The 14,333-nt window shown below is 52.0% G+C and overlaps 1 protein-coding gene across 3 annotated transcripts in view; it reads left to right on the forward strand.

Annotated features, from left to right (window-relative positions):
• The first annotated feature begins 7,947 nt into the window (after positions 1 to 7,947).
• LOC111144250 (dystroglycan 1) overlaps positions 7,948 to 14,333 on the forward strand; it is a 66,970-nt gene continuing 60,584 nt past the window's right edge. Inside the window, exon 1 of one of the 3 annotated variants that reach the window (XM_022498470.1) lies at positions 7,948 to 8,068. The gene's annotated coding sequence lies outside the window, so the exon portion shown is untranslated. Of the gene's footprint in view, positions 8,069 to 8,211; positions 8,251 to 14,333 lie in introns of those variants that run through there. The other 2 variants (XM_022498468.1, XM_022498469.1) reach the window with 2 other exon arrangements.

Genomic DNA, 14,333 nt, shown 5'->3' on the forward strand with positions numbered 1-14,333 from the left:
AGAAGCGGAAGTGGAGATGTATGGGGAGGATACAGGGTGGAGAGGTGGGAGGTAAGGTATTAGACGGGAGCAGTCAAGCTGGGTAGGGGAGAGGGATGTTAGGGGAGGGGGAAAGTCTGTGTCCTCCAGCAGTAGGAAGTCAGGCAGCGTCCCAAGTAGGACAGGTAGGTTGGTCTGCAAGTCGGCTCTGGCTGCTCCCACATGAGGACTGGCTCAGTGGGTAGTGTAAAGGCAGCCTCCAGCGGAGGATGGGGCCCCACAGTCCTTTCTCCCCGAAGCCCCCTCTCATTGTTTTATGGAAGAAGATCCTCAGAAGACCAAGGCCTGAGAAGACAAGGGAGATATGCAGGATAGGGGCCAGGCACCTCACCCTCAGGCTGACAGGAGTCAAGGGGACCTTGGCCCTGGAGGAGCCTGGGAGAAAAGGCAGCTGTTGCTTCTGCAAAGGTGCAGATGGCCCACAGCTGTGGTGGGTCTCCAGGACCAGGGGTCAGGGACATTTGAAAGGCAGGGTTGTGGGTGGGCCTTGGGGCCATCAAGACAGGGGAGGAGAAGGTCCTGGCAGTTCAGCCTGAGGCAGAGCCTCACAGCGGTCCAGCTGTCAGGGAACAGCTGCGGGCCCGGAAGAGGGAGGCAGGCAGGGCAGCAACAGGTGAGGAAGCTCCCTGGTTGCTGGGCCGTGGGAATGGAGAATGACAGCCAGTGAAGAGTTGGTGGGGTGGGGGGGGAGAAGGGAAGGGGAGCATCTGCTTGCCCCTTCGATGCAACTGGAATTCCTCAGGGAAGGAAATGCTAGGATAGAGAAGGGAGCTTGGGAGGAAGCCAACTGCTCTCCTATCCCTTCCAGAGGTTCTCCCAAAGTCCATCCTCCTCCAAGGGGTGCATTGTCTCCCATGGGACCCCTCTGGAGCCCCAGCCCACACAAGTCCCTGGGTTACTTTTTCCCTCTCTTCTCCTCCTCAGCTCCTCATATGCTCTTGTGTTCAGGCCCTTCTAGGAAGGGGAGGAAACAACTATGGGCCTTTTGTAAAACTTTGGACCACAAGGGTCAGAAAGGGAAAGGGTCTGGAGAGGGAAAGGGGCTTGCCCAAGTGCCCAGTCAGTCAGAGGCAGGAGCCAGGGCTCCTGCCTGTGTGCACCCAGCCTTCAGGGCCTCAACCCTGGACTTCCCACTAGTACCCACCCACCTTAAGTGCAAGGAAGCCTGGGGTACCCCCAGGCCCTGCCTCCTGTGATCTGAGGGGACTCAGTGGGGGTGAGCTTGGTCCTATTATTTGTGGGTGCAGCAAAGAAGCCTGTAAAGAGGCCCAGTTTTCTGCTTACCTCAACAGCAGGGCTGCTGACATTGAATTAATCCCTGAGGGTCCCAGGAAGCAGGATACAAGGAAGTTTTAGGCAGAAGGAAGGTAGAGGGTCAGCTGAGGCCAGCCTTCTTTCCTGGGGCCCCTCCAACATGAAACGAGCAGCTGCTGGGCCCTGGCTCTGAGGTCCAGGATATCCCTTTCAGAAGCAGCCTTCCCTCCACCCCCATGTCCCCACCTTTGTATTATGCCAGCTGCCACATTCACTTATGTGCCTGGGGACATGGGGATGGGGCTGGGGGAGGCAGAGATGAAACGTTTCTTAAAAAAATAAAGGAAGGAAGGAAGGAAGGAAGGAAATGTTTTCACCTTTTCTGGAAAAACTCTCTACCCATCATCTTTTTGTATGGGGCATGTCAATGCTTCTGCATGGAGCCATCACCATGCTTGCTGCCAGCCATGCCCACACCCAGAAGTTCAGAGCTCTGGCTTCGAGCTGGGGTCTCTCTTACCTCAAGTGTCCATACTGTACCCAACCTCCAGTGCTCCCCATTCCAGGCCTTCTTGGTCTCTGGGGTCCCTTGTCAGTTTCAGCCTACTGATGGACATAGACCCTCTCCTGCTCATTCATAGGTGACCCCAGCCAAGGACCTCAGTCCAGCTTGGGTAAATGGCAACTGCAGGGAGGGACCTTTGAAGGTCACTGGCCTTGAGCAGTAAGCAGGAGGGAGATGGACGGATCAGCTGACCAAGGCCTCCCTTGCCTACCAGATGACACCCTACCTATCACCCTACCTGCCTTCTTTGCACCTCTGTCTGGCAGCAGCCTCAGGGGAATTGGGTAGGGGACTGCCCTGGACCCTGTCTTGGGCAGGACCCTCCACCTACTCCACACTTATCACTATCCCCCTACTCTCTCCCACCTCCACCTTGGCCCAGCCCATGGATTTCCTTCCAACCAGGAGCTGGTGGTAGGTGCTCTGTTCTCCGGTGGGTTCTGCAGGGTCTCTCCTAAGCCCCAACCTGTAACACCTACTAGGAGCTGCCCAAGCCCAAGGGAATGGATATTCCCTCCCCTTCTCCTTCCTCCTCTGGAGCTGGGAGGAGGGGTGCCACTTCTCTGCATTCCAGGGGAAGGTGGAGGCAAAGAAACTGAGAAATGTTGTCTCTAAATGCTTGTTCTGACTTGACTTCTGTGGTGCCTGCTGTCCCTCCCACACAAGACCCCATCTCTGTCCCTACCCCTGCTTGCTCTCTCACTCTCTTTCCCCACCTACCAGAGGCAGGGGAGCTCCAGGGCTGGGGCCAGGCTGCTGCCCCCTCATTCCTCACCCCACCACATTCCTTCCAGGAGGCCCGAGGGCACCATTCCCACTCCCCTCCTGGTTGCTCACAGCCTTCAGCTTCCATGCCCCTTGCTTTTGGGATCCTGTGCTGGCAAACCCCAGCCCGGTTAAATCCAGCTCTGGCGCCTATCCTCACACTAGTCGTTCTTTGTCCTTTGTTCACTCTTCCATTCACTACTCAGGCCATGGTTAGCTCTGAGGTTCCTCAGATCTGCCTGCCCACTCCTTCCTCTGTTTTACCACGGCCATTCCCTAGGCTTGTGCTATTCCTTCCCTTGAAAACCCCAGGGCTCCGTCCTTCACCTCCTGCAGGACTTACTTCCTTGATGAACTGGATCACAGAGCAGCTCCTGTCCTGCCCTCCCATCCCCTGATCGAGGGGACTGACTGACTCCCTACTGATCCCAGCCCCTGGTTGACCTACTTATTTAGTCTCTATCTGGTTACACTTGAATTTGGGCTCCACAACAGCAGTGCTTGTTCCTTTCATCCCTCCCTGTGTCCAGCGCACAACAGACTCAGTAAATATCTGTGGACTGACAACACGTGGTGGGTGTTTCATCCTGGTCCGGACTCAGCCACATAAAGTGGTCTTCTGTCACTCTCAGTGAGCAGGCAGGTCTGAAGCCCACACACATGGGGTCACTTGATGGTGGGTTGACCAAGAGGCTCAGAGAAGGCAAACAGCTTATGAAAGATCACACAGTGAACTTGGCTCTTGGTCCCAGCGGGGACTTATTCTTCATGTGGACACAATGGGAAGCTTGGCTGAGGGGCTAATATTCACTCTTTGTCTTTTTAGTAGCTTCCCTCAAATTGGCTCCCAGAAATGTTGGGGAGTATCAGACCACAGTTTAGGGCTCCTAGAGGCTCTGCCTGTTTCTGTCAGCACTCAGCCTAGGATAAAGACTGTCTGTTTGGGTCCAACACATTCTAGTGTTCCGAGGGCTTCCCCAACAGCCATGATAACAGAATGAGAATCAGTGATTGTTGGGAAACCCATTTATGTCTCTTGACTAAAGGGACACTAAGGGGAACCCAGGCTGATGAAACAAACAGGCCCAGATCTTAGGCCTGCTCTGAGAGGAAGAGGTGTTTCTGTACTAGAGAAGTCAGTGGGGGATCCCCGAGCCAGAACCAGACTTACGACTGAGAGCAGAGAGGGACTGCCAATCTGGTTGAACCAGAACGGTATGGGTAACTTCTCCCACTGCTGGGTTGGGGCTAGCTGGTCAGTGACTGAAGAGAATGAACAAACAGAACCCTCAGTTTACTGGCTTTCACCGGCTGCCAGGCCGAGACCAGACATAATCTGGTGTTTAGTCCAGTGTTCAAGGCCGTAAGCTCTGTGTTTTAGGAGCCGTCGCCCAAAGTCAGCCTTGGAGGACTGTCTTATCTCAGAGCCAGCAGGGAGTGGAAAGTGGCCGAGACATTAGTGTCCACCCAGGGGGGAGAGGTGATTTTTATTCATTCACTCAACACTTATTCTTGCTGTGGGGTTTCTGACCCCAGGGGACTGGATACCTGTAGCTGGACAGGTGTGGAACCTGCTGGCTGACTGGAGGAAGGGCCTGTGCCAGACATGTAGAAAGGGGTCTAGTGGAAGTACTGGAGTGGAGGGCCCCGCAAGAGAATGAACTGGCTTCTGGGAAGGCTGGTGGTGACCCGCAAACACGCCTACTGGCAGTTTCTCCCGGATGAACTTATCAGCCCTTTCTTTCTGCCAGAGCTACCAGACAATCCTCCTTCTGTTAAATCCAGACAAAAGGGACCCCTCCCTTGCCCTGACTTGGCTGGCCCTGCTTGGGCATTTGGGTCAGGAGCCTCCATCCTCAGCTAGCCCTGCCCCTTGCCCCTCTTCCTTGGGCCCGGGGGAGCAGCAGCGGCAGGAACCTCCTTTCCCTTGGAAGAGTCTGAAGCTGGGCACCAGCCCTTAGCCTTCAATTCATTGGGAATATGCCAGAGTAAAAAGTCCTGGAATCAATCCTAGGACCAGAGGAAAGTTTGGTCCATGTTGGTATCTGCTGGATTTTATCTGAGCTGGAACCAAGGCTTTAGCCCCAGGTAAACACTGAGGCATTTGCCTTCGGCTTTGCACAGGGCTTGGAACATTTGTGGTGACTACCAACCAGGAAGTGAGGCAGGCAACATCTCATTCTTTCCTTCTCAAACAGAAATGGAGCCTCTACGATGTGCAGGCAGTTAGGTGGTGGTTGTAATATGGGGTCAAGCAGACTGGTCTCTGGCCTCAAGGGCTTATGCTCCAGTGGGGGAGACAAACCCAGATCAGATCATTGTTCTGGAGCCTCTGGCTTGGGGTTTAAGTGGAGGAAGCTTTGGAGGCTGAAGGGCCTGGAGAGTTGAAGGCTGTAGGTCTAAAGAGTCCTATTCTCAGTTTCTCCCCCAGCCCATACCATGTGGGCCCCATAGGCAGCTCCTCTTGGGTGTTTTCTGGGCCTTGCTTGTGGCTATTCCCTCCAACTGGCTGTGATCACCATCCCAGGTGGCCTAGGCCCTCCTGGTATTCTAGAATAGCCCCCAAGGGTGAGTCATTGGGGATCTCGTGCTGAGCACTAGGTTGGGTTATGCAGTGGGAGGAGAAAGGCTTTGACTTCGTGGACTATAGAGAATAACAGGCCTTTCCCTTTATAGCCCCTGGTTAACTTAAGGGCCCATGAAGATGGCTGTCCACCTCCTTCTTTACTTACCTATGGGCTCCGTGGGAGCTGCTTGGGCTCCAGCTGGGGCTAATTAGGCCCCAGAAGGCTGGTCAATTCTGGCCAGCCAGTCCTTCGTCCTTCTAGGCCTGGAATAGGGAGGATGGAGAGAACTCCAACTCCAAACAAAAATGAAAAAAGCCTGTAATGACATCCAGAGGTTAGAGCCATTCTGGGCTGGGGGGAAGAAAACATGTGAGATCTGTCAGGAGTGAAGGAGTAGGGAAGGGGAGAACATTAGGGCCAGCCTGGGGGCCACAGTGCCTCCAAAGGAGCCCCAAACCTAGAGAAGCAAGGACTGGAAAGGATTTGGCTGTAAGGGCTTCAGGCACACTCTGGTTGTTGTTCCCTCCTTCCAGGACTACCCCATCTTCTGGAACCAACTAGTTGAGGCCCCTTCCTTGGTCGGAAATCTGGGGGCTGCTTAGGCATGGGGCACTGGGACTCTGGAGGCCAGAATGAGGCCTGGTGCTTCATCTAGGAAGACCAGTGCTAAAAAGGAAGAAGGGAAGTTACTCTGGGACCCATGGATGATCAGTGAGGACTAGAAGTAGCCAGCAGCTTCTGTGTAGATGGTAGGAGGGAAGTACTTTAGGAGGCCAGTACCCACTGATATCTTTTGTTTTGGAAAAACATATGTATATAACTATACAGTCAGGCACTAAAATACCCCGCAGAACCTGGGGGTCGCAAAGCAGTGCCTGGTGTATGTTGGGTTGGGGGTGGGGTGTGTAAGGAAACTTAATAAAGGAGTGAATGAGAAAATATATTTTATTTAGAAACCCAAGTAAGTTTTCACATTCTTAGCCTTTTCAAAGCAGCAGAATTTTAAATTTGGATTTGAGAGGCCAATAATTTTTTTAGTTTTAACATCTGAAAGATGGTTTGGGGCCCTTTCCCTGGATTTCAGTTCCTTTTCTAGTCTGTGTGAATGAAGTTTGGAGCCTATGCATTTAAGTATAAAAAATCAAGGGGCATCTGACTGGCGAAGTTGGTAGAGCATGAGCCTCTTGACCCCAGGCTTGTGAGTTCGAGCCCCATGTTGGATGTAGAGATTACTTAAAAAAAAAAAAAAAAAAAAATCAAGGGGCACCTGGGTGGCTCAGTTGGTTAAGTGTCTGCCTTTGGCTCAGGTCATGATCCCAGGGTCCTAGTATAGAGCTCCTCCTGGGGCTTTCTGCTCAGCAGGCAGTCTGCTTCTCCCTCTTCCACTCCCCTTTCTTGTGCTTTCTCTCTCTGTCAAATACATTTCAAAAATCTTAATAAAAAAAAAAATCACAAACAGCTATGTGCATTTGGAAGATGACTTTCCTCCTGGCTCTCTGAAATTTGTTTCTCCAGGACACTCCTTAAGGAGTGGGGAGAAGGTAGGGGAGACTCACACCTGTATGGATTCAGGGAGGACAGCCCAACAGGCAGCAGCCAGCTCTGTGTTCAGAATGTGCTCTCTGGGGACGCCTGGATGGCTCAGTTGGTTAAGCAGCTGGCTTCGGTTCAGGTAATGGTCCCAGCGTCCTGGGATCGAGTCCCACATCGGGCTCCTTGCTCGGCAGGGAGCCTGCTTCTCCCTCTGACTCTGCCTGCCTGTCTGCCTGTGCTCGCTCGCTCTCTCTGACAAAAAAAAAAAAAAAAAAAAAAGAATGTGCTCTCTGACAAAGGTTCTGTGTTGGAATTCCAACCTGGACACAGGCCCAGGAGGGAATGGACACATCCTGAGCAGGATTTGGGAGCGAAAGGGAGCAGAGTCCATCATGGATCCCATCCCCAGTGGAAAAATCCACTGATTTTTCAGGTCTCTGGGGCATTTGCGGTTGGAGGCCATAGGTAAGCCCTGGGACGAGCGAGAGCCCCTTTAGGACCCTCCCCTTGAAGGGAGAAGGACCTCAGCAGTAACCTCCGCTCCTTACTCCCCCACCCCCTGAAAGAATGCAGGCTACAAGTAGTGAGTGACCAGCGCCAGCGGGTCAGAGCTATTTCTAGCGCCAGAGGAGGCATCGGATTCCGGAGTTGGGGGCAGGGGAAGGGGACAGGGTCAGGCCTGAGGCGCTTCCCGGACGACCTCGCCTGCTAGGGGCTAGGCCTTTGGAGAGAGGCCAGCTTCCCGCTCTTCCGGCCCTCGCCTCAGTTTCCCGATCCGTGTAAGGGCCAAGCAAGAGGGTAGTCATCCTTAGCGATTCAGAGGAGGCTTCCTGATCGTTTTCATGGCTTAGAAATACCTCTTGATTTGCATTCGAGAGAAATCAGGAGAGCCAAACGATAGGTGGCCTTCTGTGGCAGAGCCAATTCCCGAGCCCGACCACCCTGGGTGCCTTGGACGAGTCTCACAGCCGGAAGGCCTGAGGTTGGGTGGGGTGCCCCTCCCCCACGGCCAGGCCAGAGGACTAGGGGCAACCCTTACCGGCCGGGGCGTGTTCGGGGGACGGACCCGGCCGTCCGTGGGGCGGGGCTTCCAGGGAGGGGCGTGTCTTTTCGGGCGGGGGCGTGGCGGGCCAATGAGCAAAGCGGCGCGGGTGGAGGCGGGGCCTGCGCGCGGGTGCGGCGCGCTGCGGGGCGGCGGACGCAGGCAGAAGCGGGCGTCGCGCGGACTGCTGGTCGGTGCCGCGCGGAGCTGGCGGCGGGATTGGCTGCGGCACTCGCGTGTCAGGCGGTTGCTAGGCTCCGGCCGCGCGCCCCGCCCTCGCGCTCGGCGCCCTCTCACCGCCCGGTACGTGCTCGCGCGGAGGCTGCGGTGCGGCGCTCGCGGTCCTCGGGCTCGGTGGCGGCGGCGGCGGCGGCGACGGCGGCGACGGCAGCTTGGCGCCGAGTCCCCAGGGAGCGGCGGCGGCGGCGTGGCATCTTGCGGCCGGGAGGAGCAAGCACCTGCCGCGGCCCGCCCGCCGGCGCTCGGTGAGTGCGCCGCCCGTCCCCTGCCGCCAAGCCTAGCAGCCCAGGCCCCCATCCCCGTGGCCGGTCGAGCCTCCCGAGGAACACCTGCTGCTGCTCGCGGTTTGGCCCGGGGTGGGGACACGGTTGCGGACGTCCTTGCGGGTGAGGTAGCGGCACGGCCCGGGGAGAGTTGCCCCCCTCATCGCGGCCCCTCAGGCGAAGGCTTAGGGCGTTCCGCGGCCGGGCCCGGGCTCCGCGCCGCGGCGATGGGCCAGGCCTCAGCCCGGCCCGCGCTCCGGGGAACGCGGGGCCTGCGCGCTGGCCACAGGCTTATACGGCCTTGGGGCCTCCCCCTGGGCTTGCAAAGAGGGTCGTCGCGCGGCCCAGTTGGACAGAAGCCGGAGGATGGGGTACTGACCCCCCGCAGGAGGCGGGGAAGGGCGCCGCAGGCGCTGGGACCTGAGCTGCTCAGAGAGCCTTGGGGTCACCCTCCCACCCCCCAACTCGAGCTTCTTTGGAAGCCTCCTGCCTTTTCACCTTTTTACTTGGTGTTTGGAAAACCGGATTCACCAGCGGGTGTATTTGTAAAGTGTCTCTGGAGAAAATGCTCTCTCTGCTTAGAATCCTGCCAAAAATTCCAAGTTAATTTCATACAAACTTAAGTGCTAATTAAAAATGCATATTTTAATTTCTATGACATGTGAGGCTCTTAGGTTTGTAAACTGACTTACTTCAGAATTAGTTTTAATGATGAGCATGAAGTTTTTGCCTTGGTGGAAGCTAGAGCCTGGGACAGCACGTTTATAGCCTGAAGTTCTAACTTAAGAGCCGGGCCTGCTATTTCCCTAAATAAGCGAAGAGAAGCGTTTCCTGGCATGGAACCCAGACTCAGCGCAGGGAGGGTGGTGTTTATAGGACGTGAGCCCAGATAAAGAGTTGGATTTGCTACCAGGTGTTTTTGAGTCTGCTGTAGATGGGATACTGTAACTTTATCAGGTTGTTCTATGGTGAGTGTTTAGAGACATGATAATTTTGGAATGTCCCTGTTTTTAAAAAGATTCAACCTTGGAGGCATACAAATCTCTAGTTGGACTCCTTAGAGAAGTTGAATTGAACTTTGTTTGCTGTAGAGCCAAGGAATAAGAGCTCATGGTCTGCATGTTTAAAGGAGGCTGAGGAGCCATTTCTTGGAGAAAGCAGATTTGAGGAGAGATGAAGGTGCATAGTGTGAGCCTGTTCAAAGCCTGTGGGATACTGTATGAAAGGAAGAGTAAGCAGTACTGTACAGGCAGCAAACACCCGGCTGGAATATGAAAGCTCTTGTTGATACGAGCCTTGGTTGAAAGAGGAAGAGAGCAAGTCTTTACTGTTTTGGAAAAGTTGGTATGACAAAGTACATTCATTCATTTAATGAATATTTGGCATCACTCCTTGCCTAATTTTGTGGTAGGTTCAGGGGACTCATGTAAAAGAGGCTGGTTCTGCCTTAAGGAACGAAGTTTCAGGGACAGTGGGAATTAGGGAACCTGTGATTGATAGTATCTGCCCAGTAAGTGTGCTCACATGGTGCTTTGGGAGCCTGAGGAAAGGGAATTCCTAAGCTGAGGCTTGCAGGGCCAGCAGGAATTAGTTGGGGGACAGCAAGGTCTGGCTGCAGGGAACCACATGTACATGAGCTCCTAAAATAGCACCTGTGAGTCCTCCAGCTTGGCCAGTGGGATCTCTAGGCCTTTCTAGGCCTTTCTCTAGGCCCATTGTGCTGGGTAGTTCATACTTTATTCTCAGGGTGCAGAAGCCTGAGAAGGCTTTTAAATTACTGGAGTGGCATGGTCCAGACCTGTGTTTAGAAAGATCTTGCTGGTGACCACATAGGTAGTGTCAGGGAGGGGGAGGGGTTCAGGACCTCCGGCTGTGAGGTCTGCCAGTAGAGAGGAGAGCTGAGGTGGGAGGAGGAGCCAGCTGAGAGTCTGAAAACGTTGAGCAGAGGGAATGTCAAGCTGGGGTTGTGGGGGGGGGGGGTTGGGGACAAGGAGAAGAAGTCTGTATTCAGGAATGTGTGGGTCAGAAGAGTAACATGACCAAGGATTTAACTCTATCTTGCGTGAGTTCGCTGGTGTCTGTTAAAACACTGAGAATGGTGCAGTAAGAGGGGGATCCTGGAGCCACTTGGACTGAAATTGTTCAGGAAAGAAGAGGCATGGCATATGATTGTTAAAAATCTTATCTCTTGAACTTGAGGCATTGCATTTCCTGTTGGGCAGGGCTGTTGTATTGGTCTCAGAGTACGGGTGTGTTCATTTTTTTTTTTTTAACAGGTGTGTTCATTCTCGATGCAGATGAGAGTATGTACAATCCTTTACCTTACAGTTGTTCTGGCCTTTCTTGCTTTCTAGGTCAGAGATGTGATAGACTACGTCAGCCACAGTCATGGGCTTTCTGTTTCTGTTCTGTGTGCACTATTGCTAGTGGTTATGAGAATCCTTTATGTTGACTGAAGAAGCAGAGTCCTAGATGAGGGAATGTTCCCAAGGTCACACAACTTGTCATCATGTGGCAGAGTCTGGATTTGGATACAGGTTGAACATTTGACTGTGCCCTCCTAAGTTTGTGTTGCATCAGACTGATGTTGGTAGCCTTGGTTGGGTGCTTCTCTGGTGAAGACCAAGCCCAGGTGTTTGGTGGTGGGCACAATGCTAGGGCAGTATGGGAGAAGTGATCAGGGACTCCACGCAGAATTCCAGGAACATGCTGTGAGGGACCATTCTCAGAAACTAGGGTTTATCTGAGCCTTCTTGGGGCCTCTACTGGTGCTCTGGGCACCATACTGAAGTAAGCCGAGGAGCCTGGGTCCTAGGCTAAGTACGGAGGGCAGGCTTTAGGGTGGGACTTCAGTTGAGCTGGACCTTCAGGAAAGGGTAGTGGTTTGATTGGTGAAGGAGTTGATGGCAGGAAGGTCTCAACTCTGGAAGGAAAAAAAGTGAGCAGAGGCAAGGGGTGAGAGAAAAGACTGGGCACCTTTTCTATATGTTCTAGAAGGTTGGGTTGGAACCAGAAGGAACTTGGAGCACAGCTGTGGTGGTTGTTTTTCTTTTTTTTAACCACTTTTTTTTTTAAGATTTTATTTATTTGAGAGAGAGAGAGAGAAAGAGCATGAGAGGGGAGAAGGTCAGAGGGAGTAGCAGACTCCCTGCTGAGCAGGGGACCCCCCCCCCCCAATCTGTGACTTGATCCTGGGACTCCAGGATCATGACTTGCGATGAAAGCAGTTGATTAACCAACTGAGCCACCCAGGCACCCAGCTGTGGTGGTTTTAAGAAGTGACTTTGGGGTGCCTCTTGCTCAGTCAGTGGAATGTGGGACTCTTGCTTTTGAGGTTGTATGTTCGATCCCCATGCTGGGCATATCATAGGGTTTATTTAAAAACATTTAAAAAATATATATTTAAAAAAAGCCCCTATTATGAGTATGGAGACTGGACTGGAGGCAAGTTGGTTACTGCTGTGGTCTAGTAAGGAGGTAGGTGATCTAAACAAGGACAGTGTTCAACAGGGGAGTGAGGAGAGAGAAGGAAGGTTCAAGATGAGACTGTTCAGCAGATATTAGGCGCCTGAATGGTGCTGGTATCATCAGGGATCTACCATGGAATCGAAGGGGCAGGAGGGGGCAGTGGAATATAAGGCAGCATCAGCCAAATACTGGTGAGGACTTGAGAGACTTGGAATAAACGGGGCGCCTAGACAGCAAAATGGGGGGAAGGCTGAGTCTGTGGCAGGCAGGCAAGATGAGGGGCTGTCCTTAGGTGACCCGAAGAAGGTGGAGGAGCGAAAGATCAGGCCATGCCTGAGGACCAAGGAGTAAAGCCAAAGGAAGTGTCCCTTGGGGAAGGTGGGGCAAAAGTCTGACCTGAAGACTGAGCTGGGCCAGTGGGGTGTCCCTGGAAGTTCTGAGTGGGATAGTGCTTGTGCCCTAGTTTTGAGTCTTGCAGGAGTGCAGTTGAAGGAGGTAGAAGGTAGAGGTATAAAGAAGGTAGTAGAAAGGGTGGTTGAAAGAGATGGCAAGAAAGGGATGTACTCAGGAGGAGAAGCCATGATTTGTTGACCCACTTGGTGGGTAGAGAACTAGTGTGTTTTAAAATGTCTGCAGTTTAGATCTCAGGGGCATGAGTTCCAGTCCTGCATTGAGCTCCATGCTGGGCGTGGGGCCTACTTAATAAAAAAAAAAAGAATTAAAAAAATTGGGGGTGCCTGGGTGGCTCAGTTGCTTAAGTGTCTGACCTTTTTTAAAAAATTATTTTTATTAATATATAATGTATTATTTGCCCCAGGGGTACAGGTCTTTGAATCATCAGGCTTACACATTTCACAGCACTCACCATATCACATACCCTCCCCAGTGTCCATAACCCAACCACCCTGTCCCTACCCCCCCACCCCCCCCCCCAACCCCCCGTTTTTTTTTTTTTTTTTTTCTCAGTTTGTTTTTTGAGATTAAAGAGTCTCTCATGGTTTGCCTCCCTCTGGATCCCATCTTGTTTCATTTTTTTCCTTCCCTACCCTGCAAACCTTCCACCCTGCCTCCCAGATTCCTCATATCAGGGAGATCACATGATAATTGTCTTTCTCTGATTGACTTATTTCGCTCAGCATAATACCCTCTAGTTCCATGCACGTAGTTGCAAATGCCAAGATTTTATTTCTTTTGATGGCTGCATAATATTCCATTGTATATATATACACACCACATCTACTTTATCCATTCATCTGTTGATAGACATCTAGGTTCTTTCCATAGTGGACATTGCTGCTATATACATTCGGGTGCACGTGCCCCTTTGGATCACTGCATTTGGATCTTTAGGGTAAATACCCAGTAGTGCAATTGCTGGGTTGTAGGGTAGCTCTATTTTCAACTTTTTGAGGAACCGCCATACTGTTTTCCAGAGTGGCTGCACCAGCTTGCATTCCCACCAACAGTGTAGGAGGGTTCCCCTTTCTCCGCATCCTCTCCAACATCTGTCGTTTCCTGACTTGTTAATTTTAGCCATTCTGACTGGTGTGAGGTGATATCTCATTGTGGTTTTGATTTGTATTTCCCTGATGCCAGGTGATGTGGAGCACTTTTTCATGTGTCTGTTGGCCATCTGGATGTCGTCTTTGCAGAAGTGTCTGTTCATGTCCTCTGCCCATTTCTTGATTGGATTATTTGTTCTTTGGGTGTTTTTTTAAATTTTTAAATTTTTTTTTTTAAGATTTTATTTATTTACTTGACAGAGAGAGATCACATGTAGATGGAGAGGCAGGCAGAGAGAGAGAGAGAGAGAGGGAAGCAGGCTCCCCGCTGAGCAGAGAGCCCGATGGCGGGACTCGATCCCAGGACCCTGAGATCATGACCTGAGCCGAAGGCAGCGGCTTAACCCACTGAGCCACCCAGGCGCCCCCGGTATATATATTTTAAAAGGGTGGTAGTTTAAGGTCTCCAAACAGGCGCCCCTGTTCTTTGGGTGTTAAGTTTGATAAGTTCTTTATAGATTTTGGATACTAGCCCTTTGTCTGATATGTTGTTTGCGAATATCTTCTCCCATTCTGTCCGTTGTCTTTTGGTTTTGTTGCCTGTTTCCTTTGCTGTGCAAAAACTTTTGATCTTGATGAAGTCCCAATAGTTCATTTTTGCCCTTGCTTCCCTTGCCTTTGGTGACGTGTCTAAGAAAAAGTTGCTGTGGCTGAGGTCTAAGAGGTTGCTGCCTGTGTTCTCCTCAAGGATTTTGATGGATTTACATTGAGGTCTTTCATCCATTTTGAGTCTTACTTTTGTGTGTGGTATAAGGAAACGGTCCAGTTTCATTCTTCTGCATGTGGCTATCCAATTTTCCCAAAATCATTTGTTAAAGAGACTGTCTTTTTTCCTTTGGACATTCTTTCCTGCTTTGTCGAAGATTAGTTGACCATAGAGTTGAGGGTCTATTTCTGGGCTCTCTATTCTGTTCCATTGATCCCTGTGTCTGTTTTTGTGCCAGTACCATACTGTCTTGATGGTGACAGCTTTGTAATAGAGCTTGAAGTCTGGAATTGTGATGCCACCAACTTTGGCTTTCTTTTTCAACATTC

Source organism: Enhydra lutris, unplaced genomic scaffold, assembly GCF_002288905.1.
Source record: "Enhydra lutris kenyoni isolate GAN:26980312 unplaced genomic scaffold, ASM228890v2 scaffoldscaffold10, whole genome shotgun sequence".
In the NCBI taxonomy this organism is placed as follows: Eukaryota; Metazoa; Chordata; class Mammalia; order Carnivora; family Mustelidae; genus Enhydra; species Enhydra lutris.